The sequence below is a fragment of the Heptranchias perlo genome, chromosome 17, assembly GCF_035084215.1.
Source record: "Heptranchias perlo isolate sHepPer1 chromosome 17, sHepPer1.hap1, whole genome shotgun sequence".
Taxonomy (NCBI): Eukaryota; Metazoa; Chordata; class Chondrichthyes; order Hexanchiformes; family Hexanchidae; genus Heptranchias; species Heptranchias perlo.
This window is the reverse complement of record NC_090341.1, coordinates 10,717,204-10,744,877: the sequence shown is the minus strand read 5'-3', so window position 1 is coordinate 10,744,877 and position 27,674 is coordinate 10,717,204. Positions and strand designations below refer to the sequence as shown.

General features: G+C 43.6%; 1 protein-coding gene across 1 annotated transcript in view; it reads left to right on the top strand.

Annotated features, from left to right (window-relative positions):
• Nucleotides 1-27,674, top strand: part of LOC137334372 (caM kinase-like vesicle-associated protein) — a 222,648-nt gene that overhangs the window by 97,528 nt on the left and 97,446 nt on the right. The window lies entirely within an intron of this gene.

Genomic DNA, 27,674 nt, shown 5'->3' with positions numbered 1-27,674 from the left:
ATTAGCTGGTCATTTATCTCATTCCTGTTTGTGGGTCCTTGTTGTGCATAAATTAGCTGCCATGTTTTCCTACATAACAACAGTGACTGTATTTCAAAAGTAGTTCATTGTCTGTGAAGCACTTTGGGACATCCTGAGGATATAAAAGACGCTATATAAAAGCAAGTTTCTTTCTTAATTAAAACTGCTCACTATTCATCTGCATTAGAATATTACTCAATGTGTGTCGGTTCTTGAAGTTGTTGGCCCTGCTTCAAAAGAATACAGTCCTGAAATTACACTAATGGGCAAATGATTAGCAGGTTTGTTTGAAATTCCTCTCTCCACTATTTTAGCAATGATGTTAATGGGTTTAAAATAAATAGGTTAAAGCTTCCACAAAAATTCAAAGGAACGAGTTAAGCATTGACCTACTGGTGTCCCATGTCCTGGGACTAATTAGAGAATGAGCATATTTTAAAATCTTGGAAGGAACCACATGGGATAGCACTCTGCTCACAGTTGCTTGGAGTTCGACTCAGTGAAAATTATGGTGGCTTCTCTCCATCGAAGGACAGACATTATTCCTTTGTGCAACCTTGAGTTACCCCCCTCCCATCCCTGATAGCACTACTAGTTTCATCCTTACAAATATTTGCTGCTTTTGTGTGACAGAATATGTTTCTTTACAAAAAAAAACAATATTAACACATAGGTTTTGATGTAGATTGGATCTTGCCAAGGACTTTCAACGTTCAACAGCTTGTCAGAATGACAAAAGGCCAGTGTGACTCAGAGCTACTGTACAGATATTAGCACAGCACTGATACCGAGGTAACGGCCCTGAGCTTTATCTCTTCTTTTTTTTTCCATAGCTCTTGAGCCTCACTGAGTGTGGATTTATGTTTTTTCATTGAATTATTATTATTGTTTCTGCTGCGGAGATGCTGAATTATATCGGGGAATTCATTCATTCAGTGCCATGAGGAGACTTTCAAACTCTGCACGAACATAAGAAAAGTCAAAGTCAAGAAAAGGTCTCTTAGCCCATCGAAACTCATCCCTCTGGTAACCTAACTGTCCCAGTATAGCATTCAACTGCATTTTGAATCTCTACTACCCAACCTGGCAGAATATTCCAAACATTTATCACTTTTTGAGTAAAGGAGTTCCTCCTAATATCTCCTTTAAATTTACTTTTCACTTATTTAACTTTGTATCATGTGGTCCTATCTTCTGGCTTATTTTACAGTAATTTTCTGGGTTCATTACCATTTGGTACTTTTTATACCTCGATGAGATTCCTCTTTAACCATCTTCTTTCTAGACTGTGGAGCCTGAGCTTCTCCAGTATTCCTTCCTAACTCTTCCTCTTACTTGAGATCAGTTTTACTTCTCCTCTGTACCCTTTGCATTGCTTGTATATGATTTTGTAGCAATGTGACTAGAATTGAACACATTTCAAGTGGAATCTGCCCAGTGCGTCTGAAGACTTCTGCCCTGCCATTCTGAGTAAATATCCCAGTATTCTGTAAGTTTTCTAAAATTGATTCAACGTATTGTCCAGACATTGAGTTTGAACATGAAAAATGTTTACTGTAATTCCTGGTTCCTTTTCTAACTCTCCATCTGCCAGATCAGTCCTTTTCATTGTGTACTTATGCTGCACAATTTTCAACCAATATCCAGAACTATCTGTTCAGCTAATATTAAACTTCCTTTCTCCTAAATTTTTAAAAAAATGAATTCTCAGGATATGGGCGTCATTGGCAAGGCCGGCATTTATCGCCCATCCCTAGTTGCCCTTGAGGAGCTGGTGATGGGCCTCATACTTGATCCGTTGCAGTCCTGTGTGGTGAAGATACTCCCAGAATTCTGTTAAGTAAGGAATTTCAGGATTTTGACCCAGCAACAATGAAGGAATAACGATATATGTCCAAGTCAGGATGGTGCGTGACTTGGAGGGGAACTTGGAGGTGATGGTGTTCCCATGCAACTACTGCCCTTATTCTTCTAGGTAGTGGAGATCGCGGATTTGGGAGGTGTTACCAAAGAAGCTTTGGCGAGTTAATGCAACGCATCCAAACTTATTAAGTTCTGCTTCACTAATCTAACGTTATTATTATCCTCTTTGCTGAATACTTAAAAAAAATAAACATTTTATCTTCTTCAGTTTCACTCACTGCCATTTTTATTCTTTACAATTCTAACTTCCTCCGCAAGTACTCTTTCACAATCAAAGAATACTTTAGTATAATTTTATGAATGTACCTAATTTCAGCCAAAATGCTAGATTGTTACAAATTATGCTGAATAGTATCTCAGCTAAGATCCCACTGAACGTATTCCCATAGTCAGGGCCAGGGAGCTGGGAGTGTTGTGAAGCACCTCAGTTATGATTTGGTCCAAAGATCTGGTATTTGAATTTGCTCAGGAGAATTGAGTGAAGCTGGACTATTTATATACTGGTGGGCAGCTCCAATAAACATTTGAGCTTTCTTTACCATATGTCATTCAGTGTTTGGTAAGAGTGTGGGTAAAGAAGTTTCTCCTGAAATCCCTATTGGATTTATTACTGACTGTCTTGTTTTTATGGCCCCAAGTTTTTTATAGCAATTCTCTGGTCATGTACTGGGAATGAGTGATTGACTTCTATCTAAAGAACCCTTGGTCTGGAAAACCCAGGCAAGAAAGTGCCTTGGTAGACTGTGAGATACATGTGGCAAAACTACTTTGAGAAGCATAAGCGATCATAATTTTAAAATGAGAAAGGATAAGCAGGAGACTTGGGGGAGGAATGTGTCGGGGATTTATGTTTGTGAATCCTATTGCCACGTAATAAGTAGATGAAAGAGAAGTCGCAGCAGAGATCTGATTTCAGGCCAACTCCAAAGCCCAATCCCCATTATTGATGTGCTTTAAGGCAACCCTGAAACTCGAACGTGGGACCAGCCGAGTTATAGAACTGCAATACATCCAGCTGACCAGGCCAGGAGCATATCTGTAAGAGGATTAAATGCATATCATACTTATTGCAGGACCACAAAATAGGCTGCCGAGAGCATGAATAATAGTCAGCCTGTAATATTATCAGTAGCAGAATGAGCAGAGAAACACAGTGTCCCTGATCTAAGCTCAAGTTTAAAGCCCATATTCTGAATTATTAGCATAGCAATGCAACAATGTATTATTTATTGCAGCTGTAGAAATTTGATGTTTGAGTATTGTATGTTCCTGCACTACGGGTCTAAGATGTATTGTTTGTGCAGTAAGATTTTTTCTCCAAATTTTCTCCCTTCCTCTCCTGAAGGCACTGATTAATGCTAGGACACTGCTCCACAGGCACTGGTAAGTCTCTAGTACTTCGTGCAAGTAGCTATTCCTCATGAGAGTGCCTGGACAGTAAATATGGACAGGCTATTCAACTGTGAAAGGCTTCACAAGAGAGCCCGATGCTGTTCTTACTCCACATCCACACATACGCAGGGGTCTCTGGAGCAAGAACATTGGCTGATTTTCCCTCGGGGGACGTCGTGGGTAATCGTATCAATCCTGTCACCCAGGCTGACGCCAGCTAACTTAGTACAGACCAGGGGTCCAATCTCAGATGTTCTCGCCCGTACGGATTAGCTACACACTTCCATTATCAATTGAGCCATCTGGGTTTGGTGGGGGTGGGGGGGGGTTGTGGGAGGCTAGGTATAAATGCTTTTTCTTGTGTCTATCACACATGTTATAATAGATCAGTTTATAAAGGCTCTCTGTGGGCTGAGTGGAAATATTTATTGCAGCTATTTATGCCTTCGGAACAAATGATGCTTTGCAACAGGCTGAGTGTTGCAGGTGATGGCAGTGTAATGTCACTTCCTGTTACTTTCAATTATGGTCACTGGTTGAGCTGTGGACTACATTGGTGAAGAGAGCTGGGATAATGAGGTGAGGATAATGGTGATGGCAATGGTTGAAATAGATGGGTGTGGTACTGGAATTGGGTACAGTTCTTATAGCCTGCTGTAACTCAGTTTTAAAAAATATTTTTTCCCCCCCAGTGACTTTTCCTGAATGATGATTGCCCACATTGGACCAAAATTCTGATCTTTACGGTGTGTCACCATGGTCACTGATGCATGTGTTCCCCCCTCCCCCTTCAACACCCTGAGGTACTGAGTCCGAGTGGCACCGCTATGCGATGACAGATTCTCTTCCCATAATTTGGGGGTGCGGTTCTATAACTGGCACTTTGATGGCTTCTACTGCACAACAATGCTAAAGTGGCAGCGTTGCTCCAGATCCGGTGTCAGTTCCGGATCACGCCCTCGGAAAGGCCACCTCACACCTCTTGGGCTTGTCATTGAGTGAAGTATATTCATGCTCAGGATGTGGGCAACGTTGGCAAGGCCACATTTATTGCCCATCCCTAGTTGTCCAGAGAAGATGAAGTGGACCTTCTCCTTGAACCACTGCAGTCTGTGGTGATTATTGCTCTGTTTTTGTAGCAGTTATTTTACTTGCTGGGTTAGGTCAGAGGGCATTAAGAGTCAAACAAATAGTGTGGCTCTGAAGTCACCTGTAGGTCAGATCTAGCTGTTAGGGATGATAAATTCCCTTAGTGAACTAATTGGGCTTTTTACAACAATTCAGAAGCTTGCTCACAAGTTACCATATATTTTTAGAATTCAACTTCCCACTTTGCTGTGGTGGGACTGAACACACAACCTCTGGGTTGCTAGTCCAGGACTCTAACCACTCGGCGACCCTTTCTCTTAAAGATTCAAAGTGATACCCCCACTTGGCTTTAAAACATTAAAATATGTACTGGCTGGAAGCAGAGCTCTGGCCATGTGTGTAACTCTGCTGCCCATGTTCCAAACCCGCACCAAGTCCTGCTCACCCATTGCCCTGTGCTCGCTGACTTACATTGGCTCCCGGTCCGGCAACGCCTCGATTTTAAAATTCTCATCCTCATGTCTCTACCTCTCTCTCCTCCTGTAAGGCACTCCTTAAAACCTACCTCTTTGGCCAAGCTTTTAGTCATCCATCCTAATATCTCCTCCTTTGGCTCACCGTCGCTTTTTGTCTGATTTCGCTCCTGTGAAGCACCTTGGGAAATGTTCCTAAATTTAAAGGCACTACATAAATGCAAGTTATTGTTTATGAGAGATGCGATAAAATGCTATATAAACGCAAGGCTTCTGTTTAGAATGATATTGTACCTGTTTTGTTCTCCTTAGGCATCCATTATGTTAAAAAAAACTCTTTCCACAGAGCTTTGGCTGATGTCCATAGCAGAGCGATTTTATTATCTTCTTGTTTCAATTCTTGCCGAAGTTCTCTGGGAAGATGCTAGTATCAGTTATTGTTTCACACTTGGATGCCACACGAATATTATGATTGCTAATCCAGCTCTAATCCTGATCCTTGAATGAAATGCTCCTCCGTTTCCTGCATTTTCCAACACACCAGCATACTGAATATTATGTCCAGAATGTGTCATTGTGTGCTTATTAGGACACAGTAAGGGGGCTGCACACACGACCGTGAAACAAATGTAATGTAACCCATCACGGAATATTATCAGTCCAGCATTTGTTTGTCATGTATTTCCAGACTAGCTGCTTCCAATAAAAGATGCTAGTCTACAGAATAAATTGTTCTGATTTTAGGATCAGTTACAGTACAAGTCATTAATTGAGATTTCGAGAAAACTCTCACATACTTTGCTTTCTCCCAGCGAGTGTTCTGTAGAAATTCAAGCCAAGCAGTGTTCATCAGGAAACAAGTTGTGTGCTTACCAAGATATAGCAAGGGAGCTACACACACAACCATACAACAAATGCAATGTGACCTTTCACGGATGCAATACTGCACCTGAGACTGAGATGCTCCTAACATTTTAATTAACCAAACTGACAGGTGCACTGAATGCCACATCAAAGCCAACATTCACCAGTGCCTCGATTTTAAATTTCTCATCTTCATGTTCAATTCCCTCCATGGCCTTGCCCCTTCCTATCTCTGTAACCTCCTTCAGCCCTACAAGCCTCCAAGAACTCTGCGTTCCTCCAATTCTGGCCTTTTGTCCATCCCCCATTCTCTTCACTCCGTCATTGGCGGCAGTGCCTTCAGCTGCCTAGGCCCTAAGCTCTGGCGTTTCTTCCTTAAATCTCTCCACCTCTCTACCTCTCTCTCCTCCTTTAACATCCTCCTTAAAATCTACCTTTTTAACCAAGCTCTTAATCACCCGTCCTATTATCTCCTTCTTTTGTCTGATTACGCCCCTGTGAAGTTCCTTGGGATGTTTTCCTACATTAAAGGCGCTATATCGAGTTACATCAAAACTACAGCACAGAAACAGGCCATTTGGCCCAACTGGTCTATGCTGGTGTTAATGGTCCATATGAGCTCCTCACTCCCTACATCATCTAACCCTATCAAGATACCCTTCTACTCCTTTCTCCCTCATGTGCTTATCTAGCTTCCCCTTAAATGCATCTATGTTATTTGCCTCAACTATTCCTTGTGGTAGCACATTCCACATTCTTACCACTCTTTGGGTAAAGAAGTTTCTCCTGAATTCCCTATTGGATTTATTAGCGACTATTTTATATTGGTGACCTCTAGTTTTGGACTCCCCCACAAGTGGAAACATTTTCTCTACGTCTCCCTATCATTAGCATAAAGACCTCTATCAGGTCATCCCTCAGCCTTCACTTTTCTTGAGAAAAGAATCCCAGCCTGTTCAGCCTTTCCTGATAAGGATATCCTCTCAGTATCATCCTTGTAAATCTCTTTTGCGCCCTCTCCAATGCCTCTATATCCTTTCTATAATATGGAGGCCAGAACTGTGCATAATACCGAACTGAACATGACTATATAAATACACATTGCTGTTTTTACACTTATATACTATTTGTTGGCTAAATACGCTACTCAGTGTGGAGCTGAGTCACACCGACCAAAATCTCCCAGTTTCTATCCCTGGTCTGTGTGGCGTTAGCTGATCTCAGCTGGGTCAACATTAAGTCCACTACAATTGTCCTCATCACCCCCTAGGCTCGAAAGGGAAAAGAATTAGTCCCTGTTAGAAAAGGGAAAATCATACAGCTCCAGCAGAGATCCTGAAAGGAACCTTGGTGACTTTTTCCCTCCCTAATCCAGAGATACTGAATCCAATTGTGGTGCCCCTACTATTGCCCCAGCTGAGATCAGGTAATACGGCAGTGACTAGGGGTCAAACCCATTCTGTAATGGTTAGCTACTCGGTGTTTAAACCAGTGAGAGTCTTCACCATATGACATCAGTCCCTTAAAAGCAAGCAGTCAACTTCCAGAACTGACATACGTTTTTGTTAAATTGATGCTGGTCCCTTATTTTGTATGATATATCCTACACATGATGTCCTGAATGGCACAGGAGATGGGAAGACCACAGCTACGTGCATTTATATAGCGCCTTTCACAACCTCAGGACATCTCAAAGTGCTTCATAGCCAATGAAGTACTTTAGAAGTGTAGTCGCTGTTGTTAATGTAGGAGCACAGGAAGTGGGACAGGTTCTGTCCTAAAGTTGCTGGATAAAACTGATAAATAAACAGGAACGGCTGAGGGTGGAAAGAATCAGAGAAATAAAAAAGGAATGGCACAGGGAGACCTGGAGGTGTACCTACACAAGTCTTTGAAGATGACAGGACAAGTCGAGAAGGCTGTTAAAGAGGTACACTGGATCCTTGGCTTTATAGAGGCATAGAGTACAAAAGCAAGGAAGTTATGCTAAACCTTTATAAAACACTGGTTAGGGCCCCAGCTGGAGTATCGTGTCCAATTCTGGTCACCACACTTTAGGAAGGATGTCAAGGCCTTAGAGATGGTGCAGAGGAGATTTACTAGAATGGAACCAGGGTTGAAAGACTTCAGTTACATGGAGAGACTGGAGAACCTGGGGTGGTTCTCCTTAGAGCAGAGAAAGTTAAGGGGAGATTTGATAGAGGTGCTCAAAATCATGAAGGGTTTTGATAGAGTAAATAAGGAGAAACTGTTTCCAGTGGTAGAAGAGTCGATAACCAGAGGACACAGATTTAAGGTAATTGGCAAAAGAACCAGAGGCGACATGAGGAAAAAAAAATTATGCAGTGAGTTGTTATGATCTGGAATGCACTGCCTGAAAGGGCAGTGGAAGCAGATTCAATAATAACTTTCAAAAGGGAATTGGATAAAGACTTGAAGTGGAAAAATTTGCAGGGCTATGGGGAAAGAGCAGGGAAATGGGACTAATTGGATAGCTCTTTTAAAGAGCCGGCACAGGCACAATGGACCAAATGGCCGCCTTCTGTGCTGTATCATTCTATGATTCTATGAATGAAATAACTCAAATGACTTGGAAAAAGTATTTCCATAGGTGTGCTTGGCAACGGTGAAGTGCTTTGTGCTCTACCAGTACACTGACTTGTCACCCTATGGGACAATGGCAGGTGCAAAACTTTTCTATATTCCCTGCAGATCTCCCATGGCACTTTATAATCACAGGAGAATTAAACCATATAACGCACAATGTATTATTCTGCTGCTAATATGGAACTGTGTTTAACTAGCCTGTCCCTTTAATGCGGCAAAGTCTCGTTGCTATAAACAGCCTGAGGTCAATTACAGGTTAATTACTATCAGTGAAGGAAGTTTGCAGTTTGATAAGTGCTTGTAAATTTCTGGGTCCAGGTCAGAAGACACCAGCATGAAATGGCTGGCTTGCTTTCTCTTTTGTCATATCCTTTTGAGACTTTGAAGTGTGACATCTGACGTGTGATGGACATTCTCAGAACTTTTATACAGAGCGGAGAAGCAGATCAGTATAAGCAGGTGGTGTTGGTGTTGTGTGTTTTGAAGAAGCCCTGACTTTAATGGATGTGATACATAGTTAACAGTATCCAGAGGAGGGAGAAAGATGTTGCACAATTGTTTGCAGATACTATAGACCATGTTCCCCACATAGTCAAAACATGTGCGCAGGAACGACGCAGCTTGCTACCGCACGGTAGAGGTGCTTTATGTGGGAGGTATGTTTTTGTATAATGTGATTACAGTTTAGTCCACTTAAGGCTGCAGTTGTGTGAATTCTCAGCACTCGCCCTCTATTCCAGCTCTACAGAAGCCTGTACAGTTAAGTGTATATTAATAAGGGTAATTTTCTGATAAGTATAAGGTTTTTCAGCTCACGCCCCCATCCTCCCCATTGTAAATGGTAATTTGTTAATTGTTCATTTATCCACTTGAGTCGAGTCGGTGTACATATCACACTCTGAGTGCTCCCTAAACAGTGCTATTATTGTAAATATAAAAGAGTATTTTTCCAAATAAATTAGGTTTTTGTACTGCGACACTTCTCTTAAAGCTGTCTTGGCCCAAAACGATCAGAGAGCTCAGTGACTGACGGCAACTCCCTGATGCGACGGGGGGAGTGGTAGGGTTGCCAACTCTGGTTGGAAGCCTTCATCACATGATCTCCCACCTCCAATCGCTCCGTCCAGTCAAACAGCCTTTTTTTAATCCTTCTCCAATATTTTTAGAACCAATAAATGAAAGTGTTCAAAGAAAATGAAAAATACACGATTTTTTTAATGCCCCAATGATTTTTCTCCAGGGTGTTGCTCCCAGCAGTATCCTGGAGATTAATCTTTAATTCCTGGAGACTCCAGGGCAATCCTGGAGGGTTGGGGACTCTATGGAGTGGTGCTGAAACCCTCATCCATGCCTTTCTTACCTCGAGACTTGACTATTCCAATAGCCGGCCTCCCATCTTCCACCTTCCATAAACTTGAGCTCATCCAAAACTCTGCTGCCCATATCCTAACTTGCACCAAGCCCCGTTCACCCATCACCCCCATGCTCACTGACCTACACTGGCTCCCAGTCCAGCAATGCCTCGATATTAAAATTCTCATCCTTGTTTTCAAATCCCTCCATGGCCTCGCTCCTCCCTATCTCTGTAACCTCCTCCAGCTCTACAACCCTTCGAGAAGTCTGCAGCCCTCCAATTCTGGCCTCTTATGCGACCCTGATTTTAATCGCTCCACCATTGGCGGCCGTGCCTTTAGCTGCCTAGGCCCTAAGTTCTGGAATTCCCTGCCTAAACCTCCCCACCTCTCTTTCCTCCTTTAAGACACTCTCTAAAACCTACCTCTTTGACCAAGCTTTTGGTCACCTGTCCTAATATCTCCTTATGTGGCTCATTGTCAGATTTTGTTTGATAACGTTCCTGTGAAGAGCCTTGGGACGTTTTACTATGTTAAAGACGCTGTATAAATGCAAGTTGTTGTTGTTGTTGATGTCTGATCTCCAGGGACTTGGAAAATCAGAACCACAATAAGTGTGTAAGTAGGAAGTTTTATTTAAGTCTCAGGCCCGGAGTGTTTTAACTGCCACCAGACCACCTCCCACCCAGATCGAGAGGGAAGAGGATTCAGAGTGGCTGCCGGCAGGAGAAGATTGGGCAGCCCTTAGCCACCCACCAGGGACAGGTAACTAGTGATGAAGAGGAGTTTCAGGAAGGTCTCACGAGAGGGAAGTGGGGGTTGGGAGAGTCGGGGGTAGGCGAGGCACTTCTGCTCCTCCTGGACCCTGCAAAGGAAATATTTTCACTTCCCTGGAGGGCCTCTTCGTCCTTCCCACCAGCTGCCGACCTGCTTCAGCCTGGCAGGAAAGCTGCTGTAGCTTCTTCGCATAGGCCCCAGTTAAAATGCCATCGGGGGGTCCTGTTGACGTCATCAAACCCCGATTAGCATTTAAGCACGAGGCACCTCATCCACCACCAGATCCACTAGTGAAATAGAGCCGTTCCATTTTAACTGCTCACCCACTCCACTCCCGCCCAGTGGGGAAGAGTTAAAATTCCCCTCTATTTTCTGTGACTACACATTAGTCCAGCAGATTTCTAATCTTGTCATTCAGATGGTGAACTCCTGGCTGAGATGTAGAGGTTCAACAAATTGGGACATGACTCCTGAACCAGTGATCTGAACAAGAATAAAGATATTGGGCCAGAATTTACTGGAGCGGGGCATCTCGCGGCATGCCCCATGAGTTGGATTTTTTTCCCCGCCCTTCAGCTAAGAAGATTATTTGCACCGCAATTTGCTGGAAGTGCAAGTTGATAAGTGCAAGGTCAACAAGGCATCTGGGACTGTGGTGAACGAGGGGACCAATAGTCTATCTCCTTTGCCAATTCAATTTCAGGATCGAGAAAGATACAGAGCAAATGACAGAGAAGGAAATAGGGTGAATTAGAGTCAAATTAAGTACAGAAAGAGAAATAAAAAGAACATAGGAACAGGAGTAGGGCATTCAGCCCCTTGTGCCTGCTCTGCCATTTGAAAAGATCATGGCTGATCTGTGATCTAACTCCATATACCTGCCTTTGGCCCATATCCAAAGAGCTTCTACAAATACATAAAGGGCAAAAGAGTAACGAGGGAGAGAGTAGGGCCTCTTAAGGATCAACAAGGTCATCTATGTGCGGAACCACAAGGGATGGGTGAGATCCTGAATGAATATTTCACATCGGTATTTACGGTTGAGAAAGGCATGGATGTTAGGGAACTTGGGGAAATAAATAGTGATGTCTTGAGGAGTGTATATATTACAGAGAGGGAGGTGCTGGAAGTCTTAACACGCATCAAGGTAGATAAATCTCCGGGACGTTATGGGAGGTTAGGGAGGAAATTGCGGGTCCCCTAGCAGAGATATTTGAATCATCGACAGCTACAGGTGAGGTGCCTGAAGATTGGAGGGTAGCAAATGTTGTGCCTTTGTTTAAGAAGGGCGGCAGGGAAAAGCCTGGGAACTACAGACCGGTGAGCCTGACATCTGTAGTGGGTAAGTTGTTAGAGGGTATTCTGAGGGACAGGATCTACAGGCATTTGGAGAGGCAGGGACTGATTAGGAACAGTCAGCATGGTTTTGTGAGAGGAAAATCATGTCTCACGAATTTGATTGAGTTTTTTGAAGGGGTAACCAAGAAGATAGATGAGGGCTGTGCAGTAGACGTGGTCTACATGGACTTCAGCAAAGCCTTTGACAAGGTGCCGCATGGTAGGTTGTTACATAAGGTTAAATCTCATGGGATCCAAGGTGAGGTAGCCAATTGGATACAAAATTGGCTTGACGGCAGAAGACAGAGGGTGGTTGTAGAGGGTTGTTTTTCAGACTGGAGGCCTGTGACCAGCGGTGTGCCTCAGGGATCGGTGCTGGGTCCGCTGTTATTTATTATTTATATTAATGATTTGGATGAGAATTTAGGTGGCATGATTAGTAAGTTTGCAGATGACACCAAGATTGGTGGCATTGTGGACAGTGAAGAAGGTTATCTAGGATTGCAACGAGACCTTGATAAATTGGGCCAGTGGGCCGATGAATGGCAGATGGAGTTTAATTTAGATAAATGTGAGGTGATGCATTTTGGTAGATCGAATCGGGCCAGGACCTACTCCGGTAATGGTAGGGCTTTGGGGAGAGTTATAGAACAAAGAGATCTAGGAGTACAGGTTCATAGCTCCTTGAAAGTGGAGTCACAGGTGGATAGGGTGGTGAAGAAGGCATTCGGCATGCTTGGTTTCATTGGTCAGAACATTGAATACAGGAGTTGGGATGTCTTGTTGAAGTTGTACAGGACATTAGTAAGGCCACACTTGGAATACTGTGTACAGTTCTGGTCACCCTATTATAGAAAGGATATTATTAAACTAGAAAGAGTGCAGAAAAGATTTACTAGGATGCTGCCGGGACTTGATGGTTTGACTTATAGGGAGAGGTTAGATAGACTGGGACTTTTTTCCCTGGAGAGTAGGAGGTTAAGGGGTAATCTTATAGAAGTCTATAAAATAATGAGGGGCATAGATAAGGTAGATAGTCAAAATCTTTTCCCAAAGGTAGGGGAGTCTATAACGAGGGGACATAGATTTAAGGTGAGAGGGGAGAGATACAAAAGGGTCCAGAGGGGCAATTTTTTCACTCAAAGGGTGGTGATTGTCTGGAATGAGCTGCCAGAGGCAGTAGTAGAGGCGGGTACAATTTTGTCTTTTAAAAAGCATTTGGACAGTTACATGGGTAAGATGGGTATAGAGGGATATGGGCCAAGTGCAGGCAATTGGGACTAGCTTAGTGGTATAAACTGGGCGACATGGACATGTTGGGCCGAAGGGCCTGTTTCCATGTTGTAACTTCTATGATTATATGATCCCTTAATACCTTTGGTTGCCAAAAAGCTATCTATCTCACATTTAAATTTAACAATTGAGCTAGTATCAATTGTCGTTTGCGGAAGAGAGTTCCAAACTTCTACAACCCTTTGTGTGTAGAAATGTTTTCTAATCTCACTCCTGAAAGGTCTGGCTCTAATTTTTAGACTGTGCCCCCTACTCCTAGAATCCCCGACCAGCGGAAATAGTTTCTCTCTACCCTGTTCCCCTTAATATCTTATAAACTTTGATCAGATCACCCCTTAACCTTCTAAACTCCAGAGAATACAACCCCAATTTATGTAAAATCTCCTCATAACGTAACCCTTGAAGTCCGGGTATCATTCTAGTAAACCTACGCTGCACTCCCTCCAAGGCCAATATGTCCTTCCGAAGGTGCGGTGCCCAGAACTGCTCACAGTACTCCAAGTGCAGTCTAACCAGGGTTTTGTATAGCTGCAGCATAACTTCTGCCCCCTTGTACTCTAGTCCTCTAGATATAAAGGCCAGCATTCCATTAGCCTTATTGATTATTTTCTGCACCTGTTCATGACACTTCAGTGATTTATGTACCTGAACCCCTAGGTCCCTTTGGACAGCCACTGTTTTTAACTTTTTACCATTTAGAAAGTACCCTGTTCTATCCTTTTTTGATCCAAAGTGGATGTCCTCACATTTGTCTACATTGAATTCCATTTGCCACAGTTGTGCCCATTCACCTAATCTATCAATATCGCTTTGTAATTTTATGTTTTCATCTCCACTGCTTACAATGCCACCAATCTTTGTGCCATCGGCAAACTTAGATATGAGACTTTCTATGCCTTCATCTAAGTCGTTAATAAATATTGTGAATAATTGAGGCCCCAAGACAGATCCCTGCGGGACTCCACTAGTCACATCCTGCCAATGTGAATACCTACCCATTATCCCTACACTCTGTCGTCTTTCGCTCAGTCAACTTCCGAACCAAGTCCGTACTTTTCCCTCAATTCCATGGGCTTCTATCTTAGCTAACAGTCTCTTATGTGGGACTTTATCAAATGCCTTCTGGAAGTCCATATAAATAACATCCATTAACATTCCCCTGTCCACTACTTTAGTCACCTCTTCAAAAAATTCAATCAGGTTTGTCAGGCACGATCTACCTTTCACAAATCCATGCTGGCTCTCTCTGATTAACTGAAAATTCTCGAGGTGTTCAGTCACCCTATCCTTAATTATAGACTCCATAATTAAAGAGGGAAGGAAAGATTGGATTAAGAGTGAGAGGGAAAAAAAGAGAGAAAAAGTAAGAACTTTTTTTAAACTCTAGAAACAATTTACAACCTGCAGGAATGACACTCTACAGTTTCAATTGTTCCCTATCTGCGCCGGAGAAGTTGAGTGGCATTGCAGGAACATAAATCTCCTCATTAAAAGGGTCCTTACGTCGTGAAATACCAGCCCTAACTTTCTGTGGCCAGTTTAATTCTTATTCACGGCTCAAATCCAGCACAGGGAGATTGAGAGTGAGCTCCGGTCTTTACGAGACTAACAGCAAATCGTCCAGCGTTTTGTGGCAATTCGCAACTCATGCATTATCTCTTCCTCGCCACAAATTGCTGGATTTTTTACACACTAATAACGCACGTGCCTTTAACTCGCCGTTATTTTGCCAGCAAATTCTGGCCCAATGATCTAGTAGAAAGAGTGGTTTCTTCCAGTGCCCTGACCAATATTCCTCCATCAACTAACATCACCAAAACAACAGATTAACTGGTCATTTATCTCCTTGTTGCTTTTTGGGATCTTGCTGTGTGCAAAATGCTACTGCTTTAATCTACATACCAACAATCGCTGCACTTCAAAGTAATTAATTCTTTGTGACGGATTTTGTAATGCGGTAAGGTGCTACAGAAATGCATCCCTCCATCTTTATTCAAGCCCAGTTACTCATACACAAATCCTAGGCCTTGCACCAAATGCCACTTAGAGAGTGGGTAGGTTAGCTGCCCCCAAACCTTCACCGATGTCACATTGAGTCCGTTGCTTGGAGAAGTGTGGCTGTGGCTCAGGGACAGCTCTGCAATTTCCCTTCCCCTATCCTCTTGTGGAAAGGTCTGGCTGCTTCCCCACGGCAACACAACCGAGATTGGGAACTCACATTCCCATACACACTGTGTTATTTTGGTGCGTGAGTCTGACTGCTGCAGAAAGTAGAGAGTGAGAGAAACGTCCCAAAGAAACTGAGAGGAGGAGGAGGAGGAGGAGGAGGAAGAGTCGAGAGACAAAGAAGTAGAGAGCAACAGAAGCTGATGCATAGAGGAAAAGGAGAGAAACCAGGACCAAGAGACCAACAGAATCACTAAATGCAGCATATAGCAATAGTGTACAGTTCTGAAACACAAGCAACACATTCAAACAGGTTTCCCATTATAAAAAGAAGGGAGTTATTCACAAGTGCAATTTACACATTAGATTTTATCATTATTGACAATTATCTTTATCAATTCTATTATTACTAATTGTGGAGCTTTGTTTGATATTTGTATAACTACTGCATCAAATGTGTCAATTTCTTTTCAACTACAAATCCATTAATTGTTCAGCTAAACATGTTGGTTTAACCGCTTGTTACTAACCATGTAATAGAACTGTGCCATTAGGCTGACTTGGGTTTCAGCCATGGCTCAGTGGTAGCACTCACGCCTCTGAGTCAGAGGGTCATGGGTTTAAGCACGGAGAGAATGCTGCACTGTCGGAACTGCCATCTTTCCAATGAGACGTTAAACCGAGGCCCCCTCTGCCCTCTCAGGTGGACTTAAAAGATCTCATGGCACTATTCAAAGAAGAGTTCTCCCCGGTGTCCTGGCCATTATTTATCCCTCAACCAACATCACTAAAACAGATTATCTGTCATTTTCACATTGCTGTTTGTTGGACCTTGCTATGCGCAAATTGGCTGCTACATTTCCTACATAACAATAATGACTACACTTCAAAAAGTGAACTGTAAAGTGCTTTGGGACGTCCTGAGGTCATGAAAGGCGCTATATAAATAAGAACATAAGAAATAGGAGCAGGAGTAGGCCATACAGCCCCTCGAGCCTGCTCCGCCATTCACTAAGATCATGGCTGATGCCACGATCAAGTCTTTCTTTTAATTAGTAGTCATCAGTGGAAACATCCTAAGATTTCAAACATGAAATATTTCCTTTTCTAAACTGGTTTTCAGTCTCATCCCCATCTGGAGAGGTTTAATTTTGGACAAGTGACTCTAGGAATAAAAATTTGTTAGAAAATTTAAAAATAATCAAATGTATGGTTGAGTTTTATAAACTCAGTTAAGGTATGGTATTCCTTAGGCTCAGTGTATGTGACACCTTCGATTCCTCCTTTTAAAGACCCTCTTTAAACCCCATTTCTTTTGGTCATCCCCTCTCAATCTCTCCCTCTTTTGCTCAGCATCCATTTTCTTCAATTATGCCTCCGCAGCGCCTTGGGACATTTTTCTACATCAAAGACGCAATATAAATGTAAGTTGCTGTTGTAACTTATTCCACAATTCTATTACCCTCTGGGTGAAAAAGTTTCACTTGAATCCCCTTCTTCCTTCCAAACTCATTTTTAGCTGAAGAACAATTTACTTGGATCAACTTTGTCAATCCCCTTCACAATCTTGAAAACTTCAATGAAATCACCTTGAACTTTCTTTCCCCAGAGCGCAAGTCCAACCTTTCCTCATAACGTAGCTCCTGCAACCCAGAATAATCTTCATTGCTCACCCCTCTTTCCCCCCTCAACGGCTTAATTATCCTCCCAATGATTAGATGACCACAACTGCACACAGCGTTCCAGACAGTAAATGTTTTTTTGGGGGGGGAGAACAAAAACAGCAAATCATCAAAGGTTTATTTTTGATGAATTTTAATGTTTGTTAATAAGGACAAAATCTCAAGTGATTAGCTCAGCGACTCTGGGAACCTCATTCTGAAAGTGTTCTCTCCTGCTGGAGTGAACAACACTGTTCAGTTGAGTTTCAGCTTAAAGCAAGCAGGTCAAAGGCTAAGGTCAGGATAACTAGCATGTATATTGGTGGGGAGGGGGAAGCTGTCACCATGATTAGTATCAAAGGGATTTAACACACAGCCACCTTGGAAGAATAATGACGTTGCCTCCCAGCGTTTAATAGATGTATCTTGTTTTAACACTGAATTGTGGATTTGGCTTTTGAGCATCCGCCCACAGAAGATGTCAGTAATGAGAAATAACTTCACCATTATAATCTCTTAATTCTCTCTTGTCTCTTTACCTCTCATTGGAGTTTTAGAGTGTGTATTTTGCCAATAATGTATGCCCCAAGGGAGATGCACATTTTCAGAGATGAATGAGGCGTGAAGTCCTCCAAGGGGTAGCAATTCTAGTCAGAGGATATGTTTTGTAAATTCTTCAGCGCTGATAGTTTTCTTTTACTCTCCTCACAGTAGCCACTTTGAGGAAAGGAATGCAAGTTGTTCAGGGCATTCACCCCTCTCCTTTGGTGGAGAACACAGGGCAGCCTGCCACAAGCTTGCCCCACGTATCCTCCTCCTAGTAGGTAGTTTGAGGCAGCGCTGACTGCTATCACACACCTTTAGTGGGCAGTGCAACATGGTCATGGAAGCTCACCTATCCTGCAACCCTTCTTGGGCGAGGAGTGGGAGACCGTCCGTGCTGCTTAGCATTGGGTGCTCTCCAGCGGGGAATGTAAGACATTCTGGGCCTCTCACTAGCCCACACCCTTATCCAGATGTAAAGTGTTTTAGGCAAGTGCTCAGTACTTCAAATCCGAACCACGGAAGGGCATCACAGCTGAACCTGACCCTGTCCTTGCCCACAGGACGACAGACATCATTGGACAGCGATCAGAAGCTGATTTTCCTCGCCAGAGGCACTAAGACGAATTGTAATGACCCTTCTGGTGGCTCAGCTGAGATCAGGTAACTCAGTTCATGGACTGAGCTTGGGAACGTTCTGGTCCGCATGACCTTTTACCACTCCACACAGTACATATTCCTATCACATCACACAATATGTGGTCAGGCGTGGCTCAGTTGGCTAGCACTCTCACCTCTCTGAGTAAGAAGGTTGTGAGTTCAAGACCTAATCCAGGGACTTGAGCACAAAATCTAGGCTGACACCAGTGCAGTACTGAGGGAGTGCTGCACTGTTGGAGGTGCTGTCTTTCAGATGAGACGTTAAACCAAGGTGGTCTGCCCTCTCAGGTGGATGTAAAAGATCCCACTGCCCTATTGAAGAAGAAGAGGAGGGAAGTTCTCCCTAGTGTCCTGGCTAATATTTATCCCTCAACTAACATTAATAAAACAGATCATCTGGTCATTATCACACTGCTGTTTGCGGGATCTTGTGTGCAAATTTGGCTGCTGTGTTTCCTTACATTACAACAGTGACTACACATCAAAAAAGTACTTGATTGGCTGTAAAACACTTTGGGACTGAGGCCGTGAGGCACTATATAAATGCAAGTTCTTCTGTTCGAACCACACTACACAGTACATATTCCTATTGAGTCATCGGATGAGTACAGCTACATCCACATCACGTAGCAACTTATCCTGTCAGCTATGCGACATAAGCCAAGATGCTCCTTAGAGAAATAACCAAGCAATGCAGACATTCATATAGATTTAATTAAATATCACAAATTTATAATAAATCTAACTCTGAGTACATAGGAAATAAAAAATTTAATGAGCTTTTAAAGATAAAGTCCAGCTTAATAATAGTATTTTATAATGATGACAAAACCCTTATGAAGTCAAACAAACATTTTAATTACGAAGCAAAAAAAAACACAGTGCAGATGTTCAGAGAATACAACTTCCAGCCTCTACGTGATGAATTGGCAATGCTTAATCTGGCCCAGGTTGAATTTCTCTGAGGTATTCAGCCTTTGCCACATCTACCAGGTTCAGCTGAAGCCCTCCAGAGAACGTCTGCATTTACTGTGCAAGCTGACAGTTTGTAATAACTCTTTGTTTCCCCTTCAGGTGGAACTGGTGAACTGGCTGATCTGGTAAATGAAAGATAATGATAGTGCAATATTTCCATTAGGAAATTGTGCCTTTAGAGACTGCAAAAAAGGGCAATTGTAATGTTTCCCATTTTTTAAAAAAAATCAAAGAAATTCCTTTGATGACTTAGTGAGTAAATGCCCTGCCTGGTGTTATACTGAGCAATACAAACTAGGAAGGTCCCAGGTCAGATTGCTGGTCTGTACTACCCTGGGAAAGGAAGGGGAAAATCAGCCAGGGTTGCTGTTTCTGATCGCTCTCCAATGACGTCTGTTGGAAATTGTGGGCAAGGACAGGGTCAGGTTTGACTGTGATTCCCTCCGTGGTCGAATTTTATGTACTGAGCACATATCTAAAACATTTTGCATCCCACTCCGATACAGGCTGGGAAGGTGCCGGATTCGATTGTCGCTCTGTGCTGAATTAGCTCATTTCAATCAAGATGGAAGGACAGAATCACGGAATTTTACAGCACAGAAGGAAGCCATTTGGCCCAGCACACCTGTGACAAAGCTATTTACTTAGTGCCGTTCTCTTGCTCTTTCCCTGTGCATTTTTACATTTTTTTTTTCAAAAGGGCACCACAATTGGCCTCGGTATTCCTGGGCTAAAGAAAGGAACCAGAGTTCCTGTTCCTAATAACCAGTTAGTGATTCCTGCTGTATATGTGTGCACATCAAGCGAGAACAAGATTGGACTCAGCTATTATTATTCATTCTCGGGATGTGGGCATCGCTGATAAGGCTAGCATTTGTTGCCCATCCCTAGTTGCCCTGACAACTGAGTGCTTTGCTAGGCCACTTCACTCAGCAATTAAGAGTCAACCACGTTGGTGTGGGACTGGAGTCATATATACGACAGACCAGGTCAGGACGGCAGGTTTCTTTCCCTAAGGGACATTAGTGAACCAGTTGGGTTTCTACGAAAATCTGACTGCTTCATAGTCACTTTTACTGAGACCAGCTTAATATTTCCAGATTTTTAAAAAGAATTGAATTCAAATTTTCAAACTGCCATGGTGGGATTTGAACTCACGTTCTGTGGATTATTAGTCCAGGCCTCTGGATTACTAGTAACATAACCACTGCATTTTCGTGCCCTCTAGCTGTCATGTCCCAACAGCAGAGTAGCTGACACTCACTATCCAGGTTCACACACAAACACTGACCTCTTGGCCATGTTGCTAGAGGGTGGCTGGTGTCCATATAACTATCCTGCAACTTGGGGCTGAGCCTTCAGGAGATAAAGAGAGAAAATTGGAGGGAGTTTTTTTTAAAAAAGTGATCTTAGCTGAAGCAGAAAAATCAGGAACATGTGTCACTGGGTGTCTTGGGAACGAAGGTTGTTTGTTGATGAGGCTCAGACTTTGCATTAGTATTTGCATCTTATTCCACCAGTTGCACTTTCATCGTTAACTATATGAAGTCGTAGCGAAAAGCAGAGCAAAGGGACCAAGTTATTTTCTGTTCCGTTTACTACATGTGCCACATATTGTACCCCAGCTCTTACAGCGGACATGGCTCCCAGCCTCTCTCCGTGGACACCACTAAAGCAGTGTTTTTCATATAGCTATGGAGGTGGATCCCAGAGTCTGAAGTTTGTGTATGGTGGAGTGGATTGAAAAGAATATGCAGAGGAGTTGGAAGAATGGGGAAGAGGGTCACATGTTGCCATATAGAACTGGAGGTTGTGATAGAGCTAGGGTGAGGTGAGAACGTTAAGGGTTTTGTAAACAACAAGAAGGATTTTGAACTCAATGGGCTGAGGGGAACGGGAAGCTGATGGAGGTTGGCGTGGAGAGGGATGAAAGGGAATTGGGATTTGGTGTGGGATGAGATGCAGATGGCGGAGTTTTGGATGAGTTGCAATTTATATAGGGTGGAGCTGGGAAAATGGAAAATGAGCCAGTATTACCCTAAACCGATTGCAATCCACTCACCCGCCCCCCCCAGAAAGTGCGCATGTGCAGAGGTTGAGTCAGAATAGGATCGAGCCCAGACATGGTGCCCCTCACTACCAGATGACTCAATGTCTGTCTTAGCTCACACATAAGGAATGTCCACTTGTACTGCAGGTGCCTATGGGGCTGTACCCCAGTGTGAAAGAGCACCTTCAGGAGAGAAAATGGGCCGAAAGCAAGAGCTGCTTATGCAGTGAAATCCTGCTCTTCTCAACTGGTTAATGTGTTTGCTCAAACTGGAATGTTGCTGCAGATTTACTATGTTTTCCACCTCTATATTCCAAGCCCTTTACTGCTCACCTTTCTCTAAATATTGCTGCCCTACATCTCTAGATTTAGCCTTCAGCTAACACCACATGTTCCACATTAAACACTAATTAAAAAATCTGTGTGAACTTAATCCAATCCATGATGTATCAATAATAGAAATGCAGCGGGATGGCTGACAGCAAACAGGCTTTGATCAATACACTGAGTGAAGAGGAACTCATGGGGAGCTAAAAGAACACAGGTTCCCCCCAAAAATATTCCTTCAGTGCTGTTCAGAATACAAAAGTTAGAATAATGCAAGGTTTAGAGAGTTACATCAAGGCCAACAACTAGTTAGGACTATGTCACCCATGGAACAGAAGTTTGATGGGACTTTGTCACCTATAGGATAGCGTACTGATGGGATTGTGTCACTTATAGGATAGATGGGACTGGGACATGGATGGGGCTATTGACCTGCTCAATCACTCCCTCACCTCCACCTTTTGATGCTCTTATCTCCAGTAAAACCTTTATTCATGCCACCTGACCAAAGTCACTTCCATAACTTAGCGAGAACAAAGTCCAAATGCACAATAATTATAGTGTCACCATAATTTTAAAGAAAATCGAAACTATGTGTGCCTAGTGCTTCTTACTACCTTCCCCCTTTGCTGCCAGTGTACAACGTGTGAACTCGTGCTTCTCCTAAGTGCAACCTGAGCAACCAGACTACATGTGGTGATAGTGGGAGCCTCCTGGGATTGAGGTAGCCTTCGTCTCATGGCAGCTAAGTCATGAGATCCACTGCAGGCTGCACCTCTTGTGCTGCTGCATGGCCCTTGTGCACTTTGCAGGCATTGAAGGAGCACTGGCAGTAGGGTCTGAATCTGATGCCATCCTGAAGAGAGCAGCATCATACGTACCCATTCCTGCCATGCCACTAGTACCAGGCATTGTCTCCGCAGGCTCACTGGGCAGCAGGAAAGCAGACCTAATGCTACCAATGAGATCAGCCAGCCTTGTCTACGATCCATGACCGAAACCTTGGAGGTTGGAAGAGATGACCCTCTCCAATCTGGCACCTCAGGCCTCTATGGCAGCAACCTGACCACCCTTAGGGCCTCTGCTGCAGATGTCCCTGGAATTAGTTACTACCTAAGTAACAGGAGTACATAAGGTGGACTCTCCAGGGTGGGCTGCAGTGTCTCAAAGCCATCCAGTACGTGTGGGAAGTGGACTCCTCCACTGAAATCACCATCTGCAGCAGACTGCCTGACATAGTCCTGAGTGCTCGCACATACACTTGATGCTCTTTTAAAAGCAGGACTCATGAGATCTGGATCCCGAGGGTTCTCAGCCAAAGGCGAAATATCCTGACCATCTGATCAGCAAAGTCTTCTTCCTTGTGTTCCACCACCAGCTGCACATGCTCACTCGTGCTCCGTGTATCACCCAATGCACCCCCCCACCTCTGCCTCACTCTCTAATTCCCCTGGAGTGGATATCTCTGGACTGGTGCTTGCGAGGCTCCTCTTGCTTTGCTTGACCTGGTACAATGATTAAACTTTGTGCCATGCATGGGGTATTCTCATTGGCACTGACTACCCTGCTCACCTCTGAGCAACTGTCTTTGGGGATCTTCGCTGCTCTGTCCCCAACACTACTACTACCTCTGCCTGACTTCTAATGATACTTCTACAGCTGCAGCAGTGAACCTTGGGGCTCTCTGCCCTCCACAAACATTCTTTCAAACAAAAACTTTCAGATCTGCTGGAAAACTGATTTTCTGTGTGCCTTCCCCTTTAGGTTGCACCAGGCTTTTAAAATCCTTCAGCCCTCCTCCCAACAGGTGAGCTTCCAATCACTGGTATTCCTAACACCCGAAGTTCTCCAAATTATTAAAATTAAGCTGTGGGGGGTCAGCCCACTTGACATTCCCGCTCCACCTGATTTCACTTGAGCGTGAAATCATAGGAACATAGGAACAGGTGTAGACCATTCAGCCCCTTGAGCCTGTTCTGCCAGTCAGTTAGATCATGGCTGATCTGTATCTTAACTCCATCTACCCGCCTTGGTTCCATAACCCTTAATACCCATGCCTAACAAAAATCTATCGATCTCAGCTTTGAAATTATCAATTGACCTCAACAGATTTTGGGGGAGAGAGTTCCAGATTTCCACTACCCTTTGTATGAAGAAGTGCTTTCTGACATCACCCCTGAATGGCCTAGCTCTAATTTTAAGGTTATGCCCCCTTGTTCTGGACTCCCCCACCAGAGGAAATAGTTTTACTCCATCTACCCTATCAACTCTGTTAATCATCTTCAACACCTCAACAAGATCACCCCTTAATCTTCTATGCTCAAGGGAATACAAGCCTAGTCTATGCAACCTTTCCTCATAATTTAAACTTTTTTAACCCTCGTATCCAAGCTCAGAGCTCTATGTGAGATAACTATAAAGTGCTTGATCTGATTCGAAACCAACTACTAACGAGGACACACACAGGCCAGGCCAGCATTTACAGACAGGTCTTTGCCATGACACCAATGATTGTCTGTTTAAGTAGTTAATGTGCGCTTGTGGACAGAAAAGTAGCACAAGCACATTATTTGTAAATGTTCTTCTAGCCAAAATATAATGTTATGTTAGGAAGCAGAGCAGAAGAAGCTGGCACAACAGTGAGCCAACAGATGCAGTACGATTAGCAATGCAGATCCCTTAATGTGCACTGGCAGTTACAGAAGAAGCAAATCTGCACCATCACTATGAATATTTACTCTTGTGCAAAAATCAAAATGTTAACATTTCTATTATTTCTAAAGGCAGTTTTTTTTTAGATCTAACACAAAGCATGCATGGGATATAGAGAATAATAGAGAAATAACTACACAAAGAAGAGCCAATATTTGGGATCTGGGGCATAAAAAAGGAATAACCACACAAAGCCAGAGCCAATATTTGGGATTTAAGGAATCATAGAATCATAGAAGTTACAACATGGAAACAGGCCCTTCGGCCCAACATGTCCATGTCGCCCAGTTTATACCACTAAGCTAGTCCCAATTGCCTGCACTTGGCCCATATCCCTCTATACCCATCTTACCCATGTAACTGTCCAAATGCTTTTTAAAAGACAAAATTGTACCTGCCTCCACTACTGCCTCTGGCAGCTCGTTCCAGACACTCACCACCCTTTGAGTGAAAAAATTGCCCCTCTGGACCCTTTTGTATCTCTCCCCTCTCACCTTAAATCCATGCTCCCTCGTTATAGACTCCCCGACCTTTGGGAAAAGACATTTGGGAAAAGACTTTGACTATCTACCTTATCTATGCCCTTCATTATTTTATAGACTTCTATAAGATCACCCCTAAACCTCCTACTCTCCAGGGAAAAAAGTCCCAGTCTATCCAACCTCTCCCTATAAGTCAAACCATCAAGTCCCGCTAGCATCCTAGTAAATCTTTTCTGCACTCTTTCTAGTTTAATAATATCCTTTCTATAATAGGGTGTATTCAATGTTCTGACCAATGAAACCAAGCATGCTGAATGCCTTCTTCACCACCCTATCCACCTGTGACTCCACTTTCAAGGAGCTATGAACCTGTACTCCTAGATCTCTTTGTTCTATAACTCTCCCCAACGCCCTACCATTAACGGAGTAGGTCCTGGCCCGATTCGATCTACCAAAATGCATCACCTCACATTTATCTAAATTAAACTCCATCTGCCATTCATCGGCCCACTGGCCCAATTTATCAAGATCCCATTGCAATCCTAGATAACCTTCTTCACTGTCCACAATGCCACCAATCTTGGTGTCATCTGCAAACTTACTAACCATGCCTCCTAAATTCTCATCCAAATCATTAATATAAATAACAAATAACAGCGGACCCAGCACCGATCCCTGAGGCACATCGCTGGTCACAGGCCTCCAGTTTGAAAAACAACCCTCTACAACCACCCTCTGTCTTCTGTCGTCAAGCCAATTTTGTATCCAATTGGCTACCTCACCTTGGATCCCGTGAGATTTAACCTTATGTAACAACCTACCATGCGGCACCTTGTCAAAGGCTTTGCTAAAGTCCATGTAGACCACGTCTACTGCACAGCCCTCATCTATCTTCTTGGTTACCCCTTCAAAAAACTCAATCAAATTCGTGAGACATGATTTTCCTCTCACAAAACCATGCTGACTGTTCCTAATCAGTCCCTGCCTCTCCAAATGCCTGTAGATCCTGTCTCTCAGAATACCCTCTAACAACTTACCCACTACAGATGTCAGGCTCACCGGTCTGTAGTTCCCAGGCTTTTCCCTGCCGCCCTTCTTAAACAAAGGCACAACATTTGCTACCCTCCAATCTTCAGGCACCTCACCTGTAGTGGTGGATGATTCAAATATCTCTGCTAGGGGACCCGCAATTTCCTCCCTAACCTCCCATAACGTCCTGGGATACATTTCATCAGGTCCCGGAGATTTATCTACCTTGATACGCGTTAAGACTTCCAGCATCTCCCTCTCTGTAATATGTACACTCCTCAAGACATCACTATTTATTTCCCCAAGTTCCCTAACATCCATGCCTTTCTCAACCGTAAATACCGATGTGAAATATTCATTTAGGATCTCACCCATCTCTTGTGGTTCCGCACATAGATGACCTTGTTGATCCTTAAGAGGCCCTACTCTCTCCCGAGTTACTCTTTTGCCCTTTATGTATTTGTAGAAGCTCTTTGGATTCTCCTTTGCCTTATCTGCCAAAGCAATCTCATGTCCCCTTTTTGCCCTCCTGATTTCTCTCTTAACTCTACTCCGGCAATCTCTATACTCTTCAAGGGATCCACTTGATCCCAGCTGCCTATGCATGTCATATGCCTCCTTCTTCTTTTTGACTAGGGCCTCAATCTCCCGAGTCATCCAAGGTTCCCTACTTCTACCAGCCTTGCCCTTCACTTTATAAGGAATGTGCTTACCCTGAACCCTGGTTAACACACTTTTGAAAGCCTCCCACTTACCAGACGTCCCTTTGCCTGCCAACAGACTCTCCCAATCAACTTCTGAAAGTTCCTGTCTAATACCATCAAAATTGGCCTTTCCCCAATTTAGAATTTTAACTTTTGGGCCAGACCTATCATTCTCCATAGCTATCTTAAAACTAATGGAATTATGATCACTGGTCCCAAAGTGATCCCTCACTAACACTTCTGTCACCTGCCCTTCCTTATTTCCCAAGAGGAGGTCAGGTTTTGCCCCCTCTCTAGTCGGGCCATCCACATACTGAATGAGAAATTCCTCCTGAATACACTCAACAAATTTCTCCCCATCCAAGCCCCTAATGCTATGGCTGTCCCAGTCAATGTTGGGAAAGTTAAAGTCCCCTACTATTACCACCCTATTTTTCTTGCAGCTGTCTGTAATCTCCTTACATATTTGCTCCTCAATTTCCCGTTGACTATTTGGGGGTCTGTAGTACAATCCTATCAACGTGATCTCTCCCTTCTTATTTTTCAGTTCTACCCATATAGACTCCGTGGGCGAACCCTCGGATATATCCTCTCTCACTACTGCCGTGATGTTCTCCCTAATCAAGAACGCAACTCCCCCTCCTCTCTTACCTCCTGCTCTATCTTTCCTATAGCATCTGTACCCTGGAACATTGAGCTGCCAGTCCTGCCCCTCCCTTAGCCATGTTTCAGTCATAGCTATAACATCCCAGTCCCATGTACCCATCCATGCCCTGAGTTCATCTGCCTTGCCCATCAGACTTCTTGCATTGAAATAAATGCAGTTTAATCTAGACTTCCCTTGGTCTTTGCCCTGCTTTCTCAGACCATCTGTCCGGTCATGTTTTGTACACTCTCCCTTACTGCCTTTTGTTTCTGTCACCACTTTACTTCCCACTGACTTCCTGCATCGGTTCCCATCCCCCTGCCACATTAGTTTAAACCCTCCCCAACAGCACTAGCAAACACTCCCCCTAGGACATTGGTTCCAGTCCTGCCCAGATGCAGACCGTCCAATTTGTACTGGTCCCACCTCCCCCAGAACCGGTTCCAATGGCCCAGGAATTTGAATTCCTCCCTCTTGCACCATCTCTCAAGCCACGTATTCATCCTAGCTATCCTGTCATTCCTACTCTGACTAGCCCGTGGCACTGGTAGCAATCCTGAGATTACTACCTTTGAGGTCCTACTTTTTAG